Genomic DNA, 21155 nt, shown 5'->3' with positions numbered 1-21155 from the left:
AATGTAACCTATTACATTTCAATGTGGCAAGGGCTACGTTAAATGTAGAAGCCGGATGCTTTGGGAGTAAAGAGAAAGAAACGTCCAACTCAGACTCTGGAGGTCAAAGGAACTTATCAGAGGAGGTAACATTTTGCGCCTTAAGTCTTGAAAAAGCAGCAGAAAAAGATATTTGCAGGGGGAGAGGGGTAATGTTTAAAATCATTCCACACACAAAGAAATGAAGTGGAAATGTCCAAGGTATAGTTGAGAACTGCAGTTTTCCATACAGCTGGAGAAGACAGTTGTGAGCGGGGAGTAAGAGATGAGAAGAGCAACTTGAGCAAGGTTCTCAGTATGAAGGGTTATCTTCCCTGCACAGAATTTTGGAATTTGCCCTATAGGCAGCAGGCAAATTTTTTAGGGAATTTTAAGTCCAGGAGGGACCTAATAAAAATCATGAACAAATGTGGTTGAATATCTTAGGGATGGGAGAGAGTGTCAGAGACAGCTCCAACACAGTCCAGAATGGGCCCCCAGGAGAGTAATGAAGATATGATAACTATACTTGTTAAGACAAAGACAGTAATATGAACAAGCATGTATAGGACAACTGTCCACCTAAAGCTAATTTGAATACCTGAGGATTAAACCTGTGACCTTGGTTACAACAATTATCTCTCTAAATATTCCTAGGAATGGTATGTAAAACTATAAGAATACAATGAAAGCGCCAAAGTCTTCAAAGCTATGCAGAGTAGAAAAGAACTCTATCCATCCCACTCTAATTTGCAAGTCTTCAGCAACACTGATAATGAAAAAGCATTTAACAAGCATTTACCAAATACCCACAACTTTGCTAACCATTTTCATGAATGAAACCTTTAAAAACTAAAGTCAACAATTAAAGGAAAAAAACTAGACCTAAATTAAAATTCTTCATGGGTCAACTAAGAAAAATAACAGTAGCATCATCTTATCAACTAAAGTTAATGCAAAAAAAAAAAAAAAAAAAAAAAAACAAAAAAACAGTAGAATTGCAGTTCTTGACAGGTTTATTGAGGTTTGCATGCTTAAGTTACCTACTAGAAGTATTGTTTGAGATTACTGGGAAACCTGCAAAAGGAAATCTGAATGTGATTCACCCACTACATGATTAAATTTGGCGAGAATGACTTGAGTCATAACCATACATGAATATATATTTGCATTCAAATATAAGTGAAAAGAATCAGGTAATGTAGAGATCTGTTGATTACCCCAAGTCATCATCACTTTCAACATACTGAAAATATTAAGTTAGAAATATTCAATCTCTTAATCAGAACATTCGGTTCTTTTCAAATCTTTTAACATTAGGGAGTTCAAAGTCAGAGATGAAATATAATGAATAGATCACTCCGTTGGGTATACGCAGAGGTCTGTGAATTGTATATATGACCTTGTGGATAATGAGCCCTCCCGGTATGTGGTACACCTACTTGATTAGGGATAGAATTTCAAACTCTGTGCTATTGCTTTTGTGAGTAGAATTAAACTTAATGGCACATGAATGTAAATTTTTATGATTTAATTGTAGTCTTTCACAAGAAATGTCCCTTTCATTTTAAAAAGAAAGGGGGAAAGGACAACAGAAACAGTAGCAATAATTTACGTGAAAATCTAAAATCATGTCAAGTTAGGCCACTGCTGGCGTTTCTTCTTAAAGTCTTTAGAGGAGGAAAGATGTTCTAATTAATGAAGTCAACCTTTGCAGGTACAAGCCCTTTGTGCCTCATTCAGACCTGGAACTACACATAGGGAACATTTTGATCAGTTTTAATTTTCTCAGCGCTAAAGCGAAGTTGAAGATTGGTTAATAAGGATACTCAAGTTATACAAGTGAGAGTAGACACATCTTTCTGCGATATATCACACTGGGAGATGTTTTACGGTGTCTGACAGTCTGATTTTTAGTGACGCCACATGAACATGTTAGAGCAGGTACTCTGAATTAACCCCTTTTGTCAGAAGACTCAAATTTTTTTGCAGCAGTTTCCATACATTGAAGACACTTAGAGAGAATTCCAGAGGCGGCCACGGTGAGAGGGTACTGTTGGTGAGTCATTCTCAGGCCACCTACATCCTGCTTCACCCAGAGCAGTGGCACATTTCTCTACTGGGCATATCGTCAGTTTCCACGTAAATGAAAGGATCTGTGGCTGAGTATATAAGTAAATAAAAAAAATAGAGCACCACTGCTTCAGTGGAAAAATACTATAAAATTGTAAAACAGGTTATTAACAGCAAAACAAAAGTGTTTACCTAGAGAAAACCTTACACATGCGATAACCAGCTAAATTGAATGTATTTCCAAAATATGGGTGTCTCTATTATAATTTAAACCTGCCTCCAGAAGTCCATCATGCACTCTTTAATTCTTCAAGCCTTATTAGTTGGTTCAACATAAATGTGCGAATTTGAGATTCAAAACCAGCATTAAAACAAACAAAGAAAATACACAAACAAAGAAAATACAAAGTTGATAACATTTAACCAATTTGGACAAGGCTTGAAAAGCAAAGGAAAATTCTACATGTGAGTTAAATATTTAAAAGATCTGGTCATAAATTTTGATAATTGGGAAACACTACAAAATATAGCATTTCTCCAAATTCAGTCATTTGCTGTCCAGCCTTCATGACTGTGGTTATTTAGGCCATATTCTTGTTCACTGTTACTTAATATGTTTCTTCAGATACTTAATTTTTTTTCTTTGGCTTCAATACTTTTTTTGGTCTGGTCTCAAACAATATAGCCCATGAAATTACAGGTCTAATACAAAATTTAACAAATTTTTCTAATATTCAGTTATCCTTACATAACTATACAAGTATTATTAAAACAAAATTTCAGGTACCACCTAAAAATGGTGGTATATGACTGATGGAAGCAAGTGTCCAGCACACGCTTAAGGATAAGGATGCTGGCTTCATACTGGGGAGTTAGGACCCTGGCTCCACTGTGCTGCATGACTGGGTCTCAGCTTCCTTATCTGTAAAATGGGAATAAAAAAAGTACCTAATTTACGGCATAGTTAAAAAGATTAAAATTAGCTAATCCATATAAATGCTTAAAACAGTGTTTTGCATGAAATTCCTCAGTAAATGCTAGCTATGATGTTATGATGGTGAGAGGGATTAATATTATAGTAACAATGACAGCCAAATTGCAATTATCTAAAGACTAAAGTGACCACTTTTATTTAAAAATACACTTTAGGATATAAATATACAGAAGAAAATATGTTCTCATATTTGATACCTACATTAATATATGCCTTGGTGATATGAAAGCTATTCCACATTGGTTTAAAGCAATTTCACTTTGAAAATATTCATGCGATAATAGGAATCACACTTTGCCTAAAAATCATAACCTAAATAAACTACCCACGCAGGAAAAAAAAAAAAAAAAACTAAAAAATTCTAACACGATAGAACATATAGGTCTTTCTGCTACAGTCCAAAAGTACATTAAAATAAAATTACTTACTGTATATAAATAAAAGCTTTACAAATATGAACACGCTGTATTAAAACATTTCATATTGGGAAAAAAATGAGAATTTCTGGTATTTTAGAATGGTGTCTTTCTTCATCATTCATGCACTGAAATCTCAGGGTAAGAAAAGGGCCAGACCAACTCTGAAAGGTTTCAAATATCAAACTATACTATTGTGTCAGTGCCCTAAGATCAATTAGCACCTTTCAATGACAAAAAAGGTTACAGTGAGACTCAGAGGTGCACTCTCTGAAACTGTCTCAAATCACTATATAAATGTGGTTTTGATAACACAAAATGGTTTCTATTTTAAATTAATCAGCTTCATCTCTTTTTCTGGAGGTGTGAAAGGGGTTAAGGGAGTAAGAATAGTGGTGTTCATGTTCAGTATCTCTTTACTAATAAAAACACGGATGGAGAAACACTAAGAATGACAAACTTCAAGCGTAAAATGACGTATCACCAAGGCGTATATTAATGAACAGCTCCACAAGCAATACTGAGTGACAGTAATGTTTACAAAGTCTTCAAACCTCTTAAAAGCAATCAAAGTTGCGTGTACTTCTTTTGAATGTGTAACTCTTGCTCATTTTCTTCCACTTAAGTTCAAGCTAAATGACGCCAAGTTTGGCTCCAAAAATTATTTTAATGAATATGCAGTGTCCCCTTCATTAAAACACATGTAACTATAAGATGTAGTATTACACATATTGCATCTCACCCATCTCCAAGGCAAATGCCTGAAACAGCATGTCATTTCTTAGTTTAGCAGGAAAAATTCATGAGAGAAGCAGGTACACTGCAGTGCCACCCCATTCCCCCAGTGTTGATTTCCTTCACCTAGTAACCATTGTAATAAAATCCCCCAACAGTATTTCTGAATATAATTAGTTTAAGATACTCTACAGGGAGACACATTATAAGAGTTTAGCATTTAGTTCATGTAAGAATAATATCCATTTGGAAAAAGAAACTGTCAAGATTATATTCTCACTGAAAAAAAAGAAGAAGGTGTTTTGATAGAGGTTTGTTCAGCTCTTCAATGAGAGGATTCAAAACGTTTCCTACTTTTGATAGCACGCTTTTCTATTTATTTCTTAAATGAGTGATCTGAAATATTTACAACCAGACAGTACCTAATTTTAGGTTTTAAGTGCTTTAACAGCTCCATGAAATATGATCAGCAGCTGCAATACAGAACTATGGTGAATAAACTCCTTATAAACAGGGGCCTGTTTTTACTGAATGTCCAGTGTTCTTGCATTTACCTAATAGAAAAAAATGATAATGAGAAAGCACCATAAATACTCGCATTCTTAAATTACTTAACACTTAACTAAGTATTGAAAAAGATTATCTCCCCTCTTTTCGAAATCTGTATAAAACCTGTGAGGTTTTGTGGGGCAAAATCAGTTTGATTATTTGAAAGTCAGAATGTGAACTTCCTAACATTCTAACTTTTTATAACAATTGTCATGGTTATATTCTACCTTTCTAAATATTCTAAATAATCTAACTCCAATGCATAAAATTTAAAAATGAAATATCAAGCCATATAAATATATTTTTAGACACCACATCAGTCATTTAGAGCTTGCAACAGAGATTGAAAACATGAAATTGGATACTCTATTTCCCGTGGCTATGTAAAATTTATTTACACCCCAAAGTACAACATAAATAAAAAGGAAACTCTTAGAAATGGAGAACTTGTTTTTCTTTTTTTTTTTTAACCCAAAGAGGCTTATTAAAAGAAAAAATATATATAGCAAAATGACAATAACTCATCTGAAAGTCACCCCTCAAAAAAGAAACTTCTATGCAGACAATTTTTTTCTCCAGCTTCCAGAAACCCTCTGAAAATCAGCATCTATTTTTCTTAACAATTAATATTAATGATTATTCCTTTTTATACAATCACTCCTTTTTATATAAATCTTAAGATTTTTAAAATTTAAAACTTAAACATACTACTTAAAAGAAAGGTTAATTGTGAATACATACATATATGTGAAACGTTTTATTTTGGAAATGAGAAATTCAATTTCAAATATTCAATAAATACTAATAAAAAGAAAATAACTGAATAAATCTTATTTTAGCTATAATTGTGAACCAACCTGTAGTTACAATGATCTTTAAATATTGAAACATACTATTTTCAGGAAATTTACAAAGAAAAACACGCTTTTGAAAACCATATTGATTTTAGACCTTTACTTCTTATGAAAGACAAGTACATATCCCTAACAATCAAAGAAAGGAGCCGTTTTCAACAAATCTAATTATGTTGCTTTCAAAGCTGTAGCTGTCAAAGGTTTTAACATTCTTGTACAGGCATTTCTAAATACTGGTTTAACTTTGAATGACTTACAACTTTTAATCAGGTGGAACAAACTATTTTTACGGTTTATAACAATAAATGTGGGTGTAGTTATATCTGCTTTCGATATTGTTGCCATAAAAATCAGATTCTGGCAGTCTTGCTCGACACAAAACAGTTCGTCTCTTGTTACTATTGCTTTTTGTTTCTTGGGATAATGCTATTTTTAAAAATACACAAATGTCTTTGAATGCAGTCTCCTAAAACGCTCCATATGACGTATCAAATATTTTTGGGGGGGATTCTCTCCCTGCCCCCTCTGGTTTTTGGTTCTTCAGGTTTAAGCTTGCCAATAACATTTTAAAAGACCAAAAAAAAAAAAAAAAAAAGAGGCACTCATTCTACTTGAAACCAAACTGTACCCGGGAAAGGAATTCAAGTGCAATCCTTTCCCTAAGGTTTTCAAAACAAAAACAACACAACAAACAAACAAAAAAACCATCGTCAACTTTCAATCCTGTCAGTCACCTACGTGTAAGTGAAACTTCAGAAGCTGTTGATGGGGAGCCCGCGGTTGTTAAACGCTCCTAAGACTCCCACCTAAATCCCGCAGGAGCCCGCTCTGAAACTGACAAACACCCGAGGGTTCACAAAGTGGCTGCAGATGAGAAGAGGAACAAAATGCCATATTCCAGGAGATGTATTTCGCTCCAACAATTACGTTGATCCCAGGGTGCCAAGCCAAAAGGGGTAAGGGAGAAAGAAAACTGTTAAGTATGAGCTCTTAATGTGAAACCTAACCTGTTGGTTCTCTTAGGTATCAGATTTTGGAAGTGTCTGTAATGACAGCCAGGAAAGCAAACTAATGGCCAACGGCCCACTGGGTTTGAACACCAGACTCCTGTTACCTCCTCACAGATCAAGTACACAACACACACGCACACGGAGTTGCTCCACGTGGAACTGCTCTGGAACCAAAACACACGCCCGGGCGCTATTCTGCACCTTGGCAGAAAGGGCAAAGGGACCTGCACCTTCCTCCCCTGCCCTCAGGTTAAGATTCATGAATGACTCTCTAGGCCCGCTCGGGATGGCGGGGAAAGGCGCAGGGGACGCGGTGAGAGAGGACAGTTTCCACACCACCCTCCCGCACACACTGTCACCCCAGGCGCAAACCCGTTGTCTTCATAGGAAGGAGAAAGAGGGGTGGTGGTGAAGGGAGACACTGTGCCCCCAAGCAGGGAAGAGATGACAAAAATTAAATTGCGCTCTCCGCTTTCGCCCCAGCTCTGCCACCCGACTCGGTCCGCAAATTCCCTAATCGCTCCGAACTGTCCAGAATCTCGCAGACAAAGGGAGAAAACTCTTTCAAGTGCTACCAAACGAAAGTTCGGGTTGCTGTGCGGCGCAGAATAAAACAAGCACACACACGTCTACTTCCAAACCCCGCTTCAACACGCTAAAAATCCGAACCATTTCAAGTCCCAAAGCCTCCCCAGACCCAGCAGGCTTGGAAGGAGAGAAAAACCTGCTCTCCTCAGCCAGGTCCCTTCCTTTGGAGAAGTTATAAGCCTTCCATGGCACCCGCTACTCGAGCCAATGAACGCGACTGCTCTGACAAGGCGCTTCTAATTTCACCGACCCTGGCAAACTGCAGGAGACATTCAGTCCACGCCACATAAAAACTATTAAAGTGGGATCGCCGCAGTTGAAAAGCCCGATCAGTGCCTGGAGATTAGAACGCGAGCCTTTAAAGTACACACGCACCCGGCACCGGGAAAGCCCAGGCGCCTGTGATCCTCCGAAGGACTCTAGGTCAGCATCCTCGCGCCTGGACCATCTAGGGGGTCATCAGAAAGTAATACACGTCATAAGAAAGATGTGGGGGAGACCCCGATGCGCGCGCCTCTGCCAGGTGGAGGCGGGGTGCAGGTAGAAGCCGCGCGCTGGACTGCTAGATGAACGCCGTTACGCGCAGGCTCCGCGCCGACCCCGGAAGGGACAGGCAGGCTCGGAAGGGACCCTTGGGACGTGGGGACGTCTTCCAGGGCAGAAAGCACCGCTGCGGTCCGAGGGGCCTGGGCCCTTAGGCGTGAGGCACCTGGCCTCCAAGTGCCCCCCGGGGACGCAGGCGCCCACGCACCGTCCAGCTGCGCGTCCTCAGTCCCCATCGCTCGGCGTCCCCGGCAGAGCCTCGTGCACTTTCCCGGAAAGTTTGGGGGTTCTCCAAACTCAGGACCCCCGGGAGCCCTGGGGCGGGAGTTCGAAGAACGGGACACTCACCTCGTCGCCCGGTCCGCCTCGGGTTCCCGAAGTATCTGTCCCAGCCGCGGTTCCGTGCGTCCGTAATTAAGTATTTATTCTCGTTCCTTCCAGTGTCGAAGTTTCCCCTTCGCGCTGTGCCTCTGGTGAAAACAGGACATCCCCTTCGGCCGCCCCACAACAAATAGCGTACACAAGCGGGGGAGAAGCGGGGCGGGGGGAGAAGCCGGCTCCGAGGGGGAGGAGGAAAGGAGAGGAGCCAAAACTCCGGACTGCGACAGAGGGGAAAGGAGAAGAAAAGAAAAAGAGAGAGCGCGCCCAGCCGCCGCAGTCGTCACTCCCTAGCTTTTCCCGCAGCTCTTTCCCCCTCTCTAAGGCAGCGACAACTTCACGTGGACAGGATGGAAGTTTTGCGCCGAAGCCGGGAGCGACCGGAGCGTGCGCCGCGCTGCGGGCAGCCTTGCACTTGCGCACGGAGGTGGGGCGGGGGCGACGTCGTCGCCGGCTACTGCGGGCACTGGAGGCCGCCGGGGGCCTCGGGGCAGGCCGCCAGGGACGCGGGGGGCGGCGGTGAGCGGGGGACCCACTCCGTTTTTATTCGACCTCGGGTGACTGCCTATTGTCATGGTTTGCGATCTCGCGTGGGGACCGCCCAGGGCCTCGGGGCCCTGGATGTCCCGGGTGGCGCCGCCGTAATCTCCGTGCCCTCCGCGCCGCCCCCACCCCGCCCCCACCCGGGCCGACTCGAGCGGCTGCAGTCTCCAGGCTGAGGGGAGGGACCCGCGACCGCGCTCTCCTCGCTGGTTGAGAGAGCCACTGTCGATCCCCACCTGCTTCTGTGGGGCAGCCCCCGGAATTGCCTGGAACTCTCTTGCTAGCCAGTTCCCCTGTGCAGGCCACTGCGGGCCCCCTGCCGGACTCCATTCCACTTACCCCAAGGGAGGAGACAGAAGGGACTTCGCCTACTTGCAACAACGTGAAATAAAAACCAACCCAGACCAGACTGGGGCGCTTTTTCTGACGGGAGGAAATACCCTTTTCCGTGGAGATATATGTTATGAAGGACTAAGCAGTCTGGGGATAGGCTGTGCTGGGAAGGGCCTGGGCCCCTTCCAGTGCTGGGTGCAGGTATAGGCATCCCTCCCAGACACCCAAAGGTCAAGCAGCAACGACTTACTTCCAAGGCGGCGTCAGAGCTTCCCTAGGCACATTGCTGAAATGACATTTCGTGCCTAAGCCTTCTGCGCATGCATTACGCGCCCACATAGGATTTACGATTCTATACGCACACGTGTGTATACCACAACCAGGGGACACAGCAGTGGTAGCACGGAATAAATAATCCATAAATTTCGCATCCATTTAATCACTTCTTCCAAAAACCTATTGTCTATTTTAGCGTCACCTTCTTTGTCATATTGAAAATAAATGTTTTAATTTATTGATAAATCACTGAGTGTCAGTCATTGTATTGGTCACTTATGGTACATGAGTTCATTTAATTTCCATGGCAACTCTACCGTGGTCATTATTAAGCCGGTATAAAAGATGAGGAAACCAAAGCCCAAAGAATCATGAGTGACTTTTCCAAAGACAAATCCAGTGGTCTCTAATTACAAAGCCTATGATACAACAACGTCTACATCACTTTAGGTGTGGTCTAAGAGATTATAGATTAATTCATAGAAATTATTCCCATTCAAAGAAAGTTTAGTTTTAATATATTCACTAAGTTACGTTCTGAAAAAAAGTTCAGAAAAAAGATTTCATCCTCTACTTTAGGTTGGTCTTCTGCAACTGACATGAGCACGGTCCAGTTCAAAAGCAGTATCAACACTGAATACTTATGGTTACAATTTATTTTTTAATGAGTGGGGAATTATCTACAATGCTTAAGACGCTCTAGAAAAGGTGGTGTTGTAAATTTAGAATAATAAAGGCAGTCGTTGCTGCTCTCATCACTTACTGGGTGTTCTTTCCTGCAGATTTATTTTGGAGGGTGTAGGCATTGCCAGGCATAATGTTTCCTTTTCTGGTTCTCAAGGTAGAAAGGGTTCTGGCAGTGGGGTTGGCACAAAGGGGATTTGGAGCATGGTTGAGAGCACAGTCTGGCCTAACGAGGAACGCCAGTTAATATACACTGGAGAGAAAAATATCAATGGACAGATTTAATTAATTTTGTAAGTTTATTTTCTCCATTTCACATGTGAGAAAACTAAGGGCTCAGAATTTTTAGAAGCTTGCTACTAATTGGTAGACCTGAGTTTCAAGCCAGTCTTTATTTAAGTCCATATTCTTAGTCACTGTGATATTATTATTAGTATTAATCGTATTCAGAAAAATAGTAATTCTTTTTAATGTGTAATATGTTACAAGCCAAATATGCAATTTAAATGTTTTGTGAATCATAGTGTCTAAGAATGTTCTGTGGCTATAGCAAATATCATGTAAGGATTAAGTACAATGATTAATTTAATACTGTCCAAAAAGGCAACAACATTTTGAATTTCATTTTGGCATAAAACATTATGTGCTAGTTTCACCTATAAATAAAGGTGGGAGATGCATAATTTGAATAAAATAAAAATTCATACTTTAGCATAAATATAGGGTGGGTTTTCTTAGCATGTTTCTTTGTACCCTTCTAAAGTCAGATTTTTCAGTTACACTGACCTTGCTTTCAAGGTCACTTTGCTCCTGCATGGTTTTTTATATATCTAGATAAGAATACATGTACAGAAATTATTTTTAAAATCCAGAATAATATATTAGTTATTTGACTTTATATTACTACCTTCTAATAGTTGTCTTAAATATACATATATTAACATGGACACCACTAGGTGTCAGATAAAACGTCAATTTTCAGTCCACATTTGAAATAAGGTTAACATAGGAAACAGAATTTTAGGGTTATAAAGGCAAAAATGTATTGTTTGCTTAAATGAGCCTTATTTCCAGCATTTACATTGAATATCACTTTTATAATTATAGCCATATCACCTATAATATTATTGACTTATATGTATCTTTAAATAACCTATTTTTATTAAGTAAGTTTATCTGATAAAGGACTTTTTTATAGTCACCATAAATGGAAAACTAATAAAACCCGCCATGAATAGAAGATGATCTTGCAAAGGAAGCTATATTGTAGAAATAAAAGTTGTTTCTCGTGTACCACCTAAAATTATCTCACATACAGTTTGAGAAACATTGGTTTAAAGAATTACATTCCATATGTCCCTCAGGGTCTCCAAGAGATATTTTCAAGCCTCCCCTTTTCATTACCGGAACAAAATTGTTGAGTCCAAGTTACTTTGAGGTATTGCTTTTTAAATTCTGTGCTTATTTAATTATTGCTTTTCTTGTCTAAAGTATACTTGAAGTCTCTGAAGTTGAGGCATATTTTTAAAATTCATGTATTATTTATTGTTTTGCTTACTATCTTATTTGTGGTAAAATGCAAACAATTCGTAAGTACACAATTAAAAAGCAAATCACTTTCCTGAAATATTGTACCAGTTACTCATTACCCTTCCCCAGCATCTATTAGCCCAGTAGTGCAATACAGTACAGACAATGAAGAAGAGAAGGAAAGTAGAACAATGGAAGAAACGCAAAGGGCCTAAAAGGACACGTGGGGGAAACTGAAGTCAGATACCTGCTGCCAGATTCTTGAAGTGATTCAAAAACACCAGTGGGCCCTGCATGACATGAGTCAGGCTCTCAGAATATTCGTACATGTTCAACTCAGTCTGAAAAGGGATGTGTTTTGGGAGCAGTGGGGAGATAAAAAATATAATACTTTATTGTGTAAATCAGTGGAAATATGAGATTCACTTATTAGCAATTCCCTTAACCAATTCCTCTGGAATGGTATGCCTCTGCAGTTACCATTTACTATTTGTTTATTTTTCAAATGTGCATGGCACTGTTTTGGCATTAGATTTTGTGTAAGTCAAATTAAACAAACACAGCACTCTAGGAGCTCATAATCCAAAACATAATTTTTGTTTTAATATCATTTAAAAGCAACCTTAAGGGGAAAACCAGGTCATTACTTTAGTAAGAACAGATTTTAGGCTAAAAAAATGGTATAAGACACTAAATTTATCAAAAAAGAATGCAGAGGACTGGATGCTTATAGAAGTAATCCCAAAGTAAATCTCTTGAGCACCTTTTGGTATATCTATGAACTCCAGCTGGAAGTATACACAATTTTTCAAAAATACAATAATTCAGTTGTTTCTTAGTAAATTCTAAGCCAAACCATTTGAGCTTTGGAAGTATGAAGTTTTAAAGACCAACCTTAATATGAACAAGGTTGAACAGTCTTTTAATCTACCTCTCTACTGATGACAGACTACAAGAATGAATGAAGATAAAATATGATTGCCCAAGTCCTATGCTGCTGGTTTTCTAAAATCTATAAATAAACACACTTTCTGAGTAATTTTGTGCAGACAGATGAAGCTTAAAAAGGTTTCTACTAGTTTGTGAAAGTGAAGGAATCAAATCTTCAGGGGACCTGCTAAATTTCCTCATTCTTGGCAGGGCCTCTAAAAGAAAGGAAATGCACATTTTCTGGGAGACAAGTTCATTATATTTACTTTTAGATTTTCTCTTGAAAATTCTCTCCAGTTGAATCAGTTTAGTAGCATATTAGGCAACTCTACTCCTTCTTCCATGCTTACACTCTGCTCTCAGATGTTTATAAACAGATATCATGCTCACTTTTAAGTCATGTTAGCCACGTTAAACAAATATAAGGCCTTTTAATCTTGTGGCAGTTCAGTCTTTACAAACCCGTAATCATTCTTATTGCTTGTCTCTGAACTATTTCCAGTTTCCTAGATGTTCATTTTTGTTAGCGGTATCCCACATTGAATGCATTGTTCTAGGTGTGGTCTCATTAACATATTAGAATGAGTCCAAATTTTTTTTCTTTGGTTGCATTATATTTTTGCCTCACTTTGAATTCCTACCAACGTATGCTACTTTCATAGTCTAACAACTTACATGTAATTTCTTTTTCTATTTTCACTTCACACAATATTTTTCTTGGCATACTAATCAATTCAGAGTTCCTAAGTAATTTGAATGAACATTTTAAAATATTAATAATAGTCAAAATATGAACAATATTACTTTCTTGTCCCTTTGAATTCAATGGCATATAGTCACCCACATTTCAAAATAGGAAAGATTTAATTAACTTCTTTTCATAATATCCCATGTCCACTAGTTATGATTGGAAAGTCTCCACATATACAATTCAATGACTGGTGGAAGGAGGAATTTGACTTTATGGTAGACAATTAAATTGATTTGATGCTTCTAATGTAATACATTTGGCATGGTTAACTCTAGGACCAATTGCATAAAATCTTAAAGTTAGGAACACTGATAAATTGCAACAATCTACTTGTACTGAATGCTTCTGAATAAGAATATTATAATATCAATGAAAAGTATAATGAAAGCTTTTCAACGTGTCTTCTTTCCACCATATTTAATAGTACTCTTGGAAACAATTTCTTCAATGTTTTTCTATTTTGAGCATATATTCTCAGCACCCCCAACACACCTTAAAATGACTTTTCCTGTTCACCTGATTCCTTTATTCCACCACCAACTTTCTCAAAAAAAGTGATCAGCCCTCAGTGCATCTACTTTGTGACTCTTCCTAATCCTAGAAATTTTACGTCTGCTCCTGTTCCTTTACTGAGACTACTCTCTTTGAGGTATCATCAATGGTCCCCTATAAGTCATTCCTGAATCTTCAACATCTTTGATGTCCAAGAAGCATTTGATATTATTGACAGTAGTCTTCTGTTAATTCCCTTTTCAACTTTCACAATTCCCTATGACTGCTGTTATTTGAGATTCTAAAGAGATTCTTCTTTCTTCTTCTTTCATTTCTTTCTTTCTGTCTTTTTATTTTTATTTTTTGAGACAGAGTGTCACTGTCATGCAGGCTGGAGTGCAATGGCAGAATCACAACTCACTGCAGCCTCAACCTCTTGGACAGCCTCCTGAATAGCTGGGATTACAGGCACGTGCCACCACACCTGGCTTTTTTTTTTTTTTTCTGAGACAGGGTTCCACTCTGCTGTCTGTTGTGGTCTCAAACTGCTGCTCTTAAGCAATCCTCCCATCTTGGCCTCCCAAAGTGCTGGGATTACAGGCTTGAGCCAGTGCCCCTAGACTCTTTTTACTTAATGACACTCAAAAATGGACTTAGACACAGGTTCTCTTCTCTTTCTTCACAATGCTGTCTCCTTTGATTCATCCTGTAATCTCTTCTTTCACCTCTAAATTGGTGGCTTAAGAACATGAATGTCCTTCCCAGAATCCTGGTTATCTTCACTTGCAGGTCAAGGTAGCATCTCAAGCTGAACATACTCCGCATCCTCTCATCTGTTTTAGTCCATTTTCTGTTGCTTATAAAAGTATACTTGAAACTTGGTAATTTATAAAGTAATTTATTTATTACAAGGGCTGAGAAATCCAAGATCAAGGGGCTGCATCTGGTAAGGACCTTCTTGCCGGTCCTTCTTTAAAAAAAGAATAGATGCTTAAGTGAAGGATGTCTAAATTCTCCAGTTTATAATCCAATTCCAATACAGCAGCAAACATTTAGTGTGATGAGAAACCTTCTCTGGTATTTAATTTGTTTCGAGAGAATGCCAACTCATGTAGCACTTTGGGCAATTTGCTATACCTCTAAGCTTATTGTCTCTCTTTTGTATTCTACAATTCCATGTTTTGTTTTTTACTATTCCACATTAGCAGAGATGAAGGGGTCTGCTTATGTACTATAATTTGAGATCTGTGATAAGCAATTTCAACTTTATAATATAATATCAAAAGCAGTCTTTAAGTTCAAAAGAGAAAATAGAAAGATTGGGGGGTGTGGCCCAGAGGGGAGCTTGAGCACAATCCACTGAGACAGAAAGCTTTACATCTACAAGAGAGATGACTGGATTAGAAAAAGGCAGAGGGAAAGTACTATGGTTTGCATGTGTGCCTCAAGTTTCATATATTGGAAACTTAAATTCCATATTCATATGTTGATTACAGGTGGGTCCTTTGGGAGATAATTAGGATTAGATATGGTTATTAGGGTGGGGCTCCTATGATGGGACTAGTGACACTATAAGAAGAAAAAGAGAAACCTGAGTTGACAAGTACACTCTTGCCCTCTTTGTCAATGAATGTCCTCTGCCATGTTATGAGGCAGTAAGAAGGCCCTTAGCAGAAGCCAACCAGATACTTGTGCCATTCTCTTGGACTTCCCAGACTCCAGAACAGTGATCCAAATAACATTTTTTCTTAATAAATTACCCAGCCTTAGGTATTCTGTTAGAGCAAAGTAAGACAGAAAATTGGTACTGAGAAGTGGGTCCATTGCTAATAATGAATACATGAAAATGTGGAAGTGTTTTTGAAACTAGGTAATGGACAGAGGCTGAAAGAGTTTGGAGGAGCAGGCTATAAAAAGCTTATGTTGTTGTGAATGGAGCATTAAAGGAGATTCTGGTGAGGGTTCAGAATAAAAGAAGACTGGAGAAATTCTGGAACTTCTTAGAGATTACTTAAATTGTCATGACCAGAATGGTCCTAGAAGTATGAACAATAAAGGCAATTCTGACATGACCTCAGATGGAACCAGGGAACAAAGTATTGAAAACTGGAGCAAAGGTCATCCTTGCTATAAAGTAGTTAAGACATTTACTGTATTGTGTTCATGTTCTGGGGCATTATGGAAGGTGGAACTTAAAAGCAATGCACTAGGATTTCGGGCAGAAGAAATTTCTAAGCAGCAAAATGTTCAAGATGCTGCATGGTGACTTTTGGCCGCTTACAATGAGATTCAGAGCAAATAGATGGTTTAAAGACAGAATTTATAATGAAGGGTGAAGAATAACATACAAATCTGGAAAATTTGCAGCCTCAAAATATAAAAAACAATTAGAGGGCTGGGCACAGTGGCTCATGCCTGTAATCCCAGCACTTTGGGAGGCTGAGACGAGAAAATCACTTGAGGTCAGGAATTCGAAACCAGCCTGGGCAACATGGTGAAACCCTGTCTCTACTAAAAATACAAAAATTAGCCAGGCATGCTGGTGGGCATCTGTAATCCCAGCTACTCAAGAAGCTGAGGCAGGAGAATCACTTGAACCTGGGAGGTGGAGGTTGTGGTGAGCTGAGATTTCACCACTGCACTCCAGCCTGGATGACAGAGCTAGACTCCACCTCAAACAAACAAACAAACAAAATAATTAAGACTGCTAGAAGGGAGCCAGAGGCTATTCATGAGGACAATGGGAGAAAGAGCCCAAATGTATTTCAGAGATCTTTAAAGCTGCCCTTCCTACCAGAGAGCCCAGAGGCCAACAAGGGCAGAATAGTTTCTCAGGATGAGCTCAGAGCCCCTGCTACCCAGATGTAGCTCATACCACTGGCCTAGATGCAGCTCATACCACTGCTTCAGAGGGTATAAGGAGCAACACTTGGCAGTGTCCACATGATGCTAATTCTGCAGGTGTGCAGAATGCAAGAGTTGTGGGGCCATAGTAGTCTCCACCTTGATTTCAAGGATGTATAGAAAAGCCTGGGAGCCCAAGCAGAGACTTGTCACAGGGGCAGAGCGTACTGAGAGACCTCAATAAGGCAATGCTGAGTGGGGGTGTAGGGTCAGAGTTGGAGCCACCCTCAAGCCCCCAGAACTGTGGGGCCACTGGCAAACATTCAATGCTTGCCTGTCTAGGAAAGTTTCAGGAATCAGTGTGTGACTCCAATCTGTGAAAGCAGTCGTGTGGGCTGAGCCCAGCAAAGTCACAGGAGTGGGGTGGCCTGATGCATTAAGGATATACCCCCAGCCTCAGTGTGTCCAGGAAGTAGCACATGGGGTCAAATAATTCATTTAAGGCTGAATTATTTTCAGCTTAAAAATTTAATGTCTGCTCTGCTTGTTTTCAAACTTACTTAGGGCCTGTTATTTCTTTCTTCTGGCTAATTTCTTCCTTTTCAAATAGGAATGTGTACCCTATGCCTGTTCCACCATTATGTCTTGAAACTAGATAATTTGTCTTGATTTCACAAGCTCACAGATGAGACTTTGGACTTTGGACTTTTGAGTTGATGCTGGAATGAATTAAGACTTCGGATCTATGAGGATGAAATGAACGTATTTTATGTGTGAGAAACGCATGAATTTTGGGGGTCAGAAGCAGAATGCTATGGTTTGATGTGTATCCCCAAATTTCATGTGTTGGAAATTTAATCCCCAAATTCCTATGTTGATTGGCAATGGGTTCTCTGGAAGATAATTAGGATAAGATCAGATTATAAGGGTGGGGCCCCCCATGATGGGGCTGGTGGCTTTATAAGAAGAGAAAGAGAGACCTGAGCTAACAAGCACACTCTTGCCCTCTTGTCATGTGATGCCCTCCACCAGGGTTATGATACAGCAAGAAGGCCATCAGCAGTAGCCAACCAGATTCTGCTGCCATGCTCTTGGACTTCCCAGCCTCTAGAACAGTAAGAAGTGAATTTCCTTTCTTTATAAATTACACAGTCTCAGCTATTCTGTTATAGCAACACAAAACAGACTAAGACAGGAAGAATTAGGGTTGGCTGCCTTTAATTCCTCTCTCTATTTACAGTGCTTTGCCTAGGGCTGGGGACATAATAAGCACTCATTATTATTGTGTTGAACCAAGTGAACTCATTCCAGCTGCAGTGTCTTGCTACCGCGATTTAACTTAAAGTGAGCCATAGCTACCCATCTGAAATGAGAAGATGATCCCTAAAGATGCTATTTCAAGACGAAATGAGACTTTTTAATTTATAAAGTGATATATACACATGTGAGATGAAATTAGGGAGGCCATTCTTTTATTGCTCCTCAGTTCTGCCTCACCTGAGTATTTGAGTGGTTACACTGGTGTAGCATTTTTCTTTCTCATTAATGTTCAGATAAGCAGTGGTCTACCCAGGTATCCAAGAGCAAGAGAATGGGGACAGCCTTCCCAAGGGGGACTGTGTTGGCCAGTCTGAGCTCCTGCCCTAGAGGACTCTACCTGCTGGCATCTGGAATAGCAGTTTCCTGGTTTCCAAAGCCTCACCTTCTACATCTACTTTTAAAGCTTAAAATTTCCTCTGATTATATACCCTATAGTTGCCGCACTCCTAAGAATAAATTTACAAGTCCCTTACAGACCTCTTTCTCCCTCTGTCTACAAGAACAGAGGAAATGCAAAACTCCTCTGCAAATGCCAGCTCCACCATCTGAGTCCAGGCACTCCAAATACGAAAACTCCCTGCCTTGAGTCCCTGTATTGCCATGCTCTGTCTGCTCTTGGAGTGTCAACATCTGCCACCATCATACCACCCATAACCCATGATGCACTGCAAAGCCCATGCATCATCACCAAGGGTAGAGACAATGGACTAACAGCAACTGGCGCCTATGGCTACCTCATCTACCTACACTAGGAGCATCCCTTGAGAATGTTCACATTTACAATCTCCCTCATCTGAGCTATCAAGTGAATTTGGACTATTTGGAACTAACATATCTTGGAATAAAACCTCTGAGAGAAAAAGAAAAAGAAAACAAAAACAAATCAGCAGGCAATCTAAATTATAAAAATAGATTATTTGTCCCCATGAGAGTCAAGGAAGCTATTTTAATTTTGAATTTATAAAAAAAGAAACCCATAAACATCTAATACTTTTTTCCCCAAAATTGGCCCTATTACCAAAACGTTGTTTTTAACTGCCAGGGAGGAAGCCACCTGGGACACCAGTCCAGAGGAACTGGAGGACCCCGTGGCAATGCATTTCCTAGTTTCCATCCTGGGTTTCAGGATATCAAATTTCTCTCTTCTTTCCCTGGCAAATTCTTTTCTCAGTTCTCCTACTTGAGGACCAGTTCTTTGCTGACAAACCTCATGCTGGAATTTTCTTCTCCTTTGGCTTCTGTGGGTCTGCTCTGGCCTCAGTCAACTCCAGCTTCCTGACCACACTTTCTTTGTCTTTTTACTTAAATCCTCTCTGGCCATTTAAAGGTGGATACTCCTTAGCATTCTGCTCTTAGCATTCAAGGATGCTTTATTTGAAATAAGGAAGTACAAAGATGAACCACGCATAGTGCCTGTCTTCCAGAAACTTTTAGTCTAGAGAAGAAAATTGAACATTTAAAAATTGTCATTACATGGGGGAGAAAGTGTTGAGCTCCTAAAGAGAAACATTGACAAACATGTTGTTTTAGTTCAGAGCAGAGAGAATTTGCTTCCAGCTGAAGGAATGAAGGAGGTGTCATTTGGTCCTGGCCTGAGATCATGAAGACTATTTATGCTTAGAAATATGTACAATTCAATATAACAAAAACAGGAATGGTTGTCTGTCTCCACCCTCCCCAAGACAAGATACTCCTCTACCTAAGTTCCTTTATATTAATGGGTGCCAGTCACTAAAGTTAGAAATAAGTGCATTTATTCCTTGGCCCTGTTCATCCAGTCGGTTGCTAAAACCAGTAGTTTCCAATTCTGCAATAAGCTGTGTTTTGTTTCTCCTTAGTATAAGCTTTTTAATGCCATTTTAATCTGGGCCTCATTTACTCTTACACAGGCTATATGTTTGGGTCAATTCTCAGATGAGTAAAATTAAAAGTAGTTTTCTATTTCCAAATAGCAAACATTGCAGCTCATCAAAGCTCACACACATTTCACAAATTAAACCCACAACAGCACTGTTTATACATTTAGTTCAATGTGCAAACAATGCCTCATTGAGGGTTGTATTTCAAAACAAATAAAAACTTTCTCCAGTTTCTTTTTCATTTCATTGTAACTTTGAAGTGTGTGCTTATATGAAAAAGTTCGCTTTTCATAGCTATCACCGGTCTGTGTACTATGAGTAACTAGTTAGATTAACTCCTAGTTTAACTTTACTACTTGTTATGAAGTCTACAGGTTGTACCTTGGTGCCTCTCTTGACCAAACATAAAAGATAATATTTTTTCAATCCACATTTCACTTAGATCTCTTAAAACATTCAACGTTAAATCTATTATGTTAATGTAATCAGTATATCTGTTAAAGTAGTGGTAACATACGAGTAAATTTTCAAGTTAAAACTCATAAGGGATCATTCAACTTAGTACTTATGAGAATTTTATATTCTCAAGGATTGCACACCATTTTGAAAATGAGTATCTGTGAATTTCCTCTTGTTTTAAAAATTGCTATATAACCTGAGATTTGAGATGGCCTAATAAACAGAACAACCTTCTCTGCCTATTAATTTGACCCCAGAATTCTAGTTTTTATTAATAACCCATTCTTATATATGAGTTAATCTGTACTTTCAAAAATCTTCCTTTCTTGCAAAGACTGTTCCCTCATTGTAATATTCTTAAATGCTTCCTCATGACTTTATTACTTGATTAACTTTTACTACAAGGCCTCTGGAACTTTCTTCTGAGGAAACTGAAGAGCTTCAACTGTTGTATAAAATAAAGAAATGAATACACATAAAACTCCTTAAAGACAATTGCCTTTTGTTTGGATCTTCCCAAATCCCCTAAGATTTTTCATGAAGTATGGTCACCAAAACTCTTATCACATTCTAGATGCAGGTGAACCATAATTCTGAGCAAGGCTATAGCAACCGTTTCTCTTAAGTTTCTAAAGTATTTCTTAACAATGTCAAGAAGTAGCAAAATACTTTGTGATCGTTTCACCAGTCTTGGGCCAATGTCTTGGGCCAATGTCCTCAGGAAAGCATCTCATTACAATAGCTATTTCTCCGGGGTTGTAACCAATAATTTAGAAGACATCCCAAAGTATTGTTTGTGGTACTTTCTGCTAAGTCTACCTTTCAATTTACATCCTGAAATTCACCTGCATAGAGTTGTTCATGCACACAACCTTAAAACATTCTTCTGAATGTTTACTTGGCATTTTACAAAGTAGAATGGCTTAATATCACCTAAAAGGTTAAATACTTAATTGAACACTTCTCCCTTTAGATA

General features: G+C 39.2%; 1 protein-coding gene across 2 annotated transcripts in view; it reads right to left on the bottom strand.

Moving 5' to 3' along the window:
* EYA4 (EYA transcriptional coactivator and phosphatase 4) overlaps window positions 1–9547 on the bottom strand; it is a 292029-nt gene extending 282482 nt beyond the window's left edge. Inside the window, exons 1-2 of one of the 2 annotated variants that reach the window (XM_025382440.1) lie at window positions 8938–9547; window positions 8129–8719 (exon numbers count right to left, since the gene is read on the bottom strand). The gene's annotated coding sequence lies outside the window, so the exon portion shown is untranslated. The remainder of the gene's footprint in view (window positions 1–8128; window positions 8720–8937) is intronic. The other variant, XM_025382441.1, reaches the window with a different exon arrangement.
* Window positions 9548–21155: the final 11608 nt, after the last annotated feature.

This window comes from Theropithecus gelada, chromosome 4 (genome assembly GCF_003255815.1).
Source record: "Theropithecus gelada isolate Dixy chromosome 4, Tgel_1.0, whole genome shotgun sequence".
Classification (NCBI taxonomy): domain Eukaryota; kingdom Metazoa; phylum Chordata; class Mammalia; order Primates; family Cercopithecidae; genus Theropithecus; species Theropithecus gelada.
This window is presented reverse-complemented; position numbering and strand designations above follow the sequence as displayed.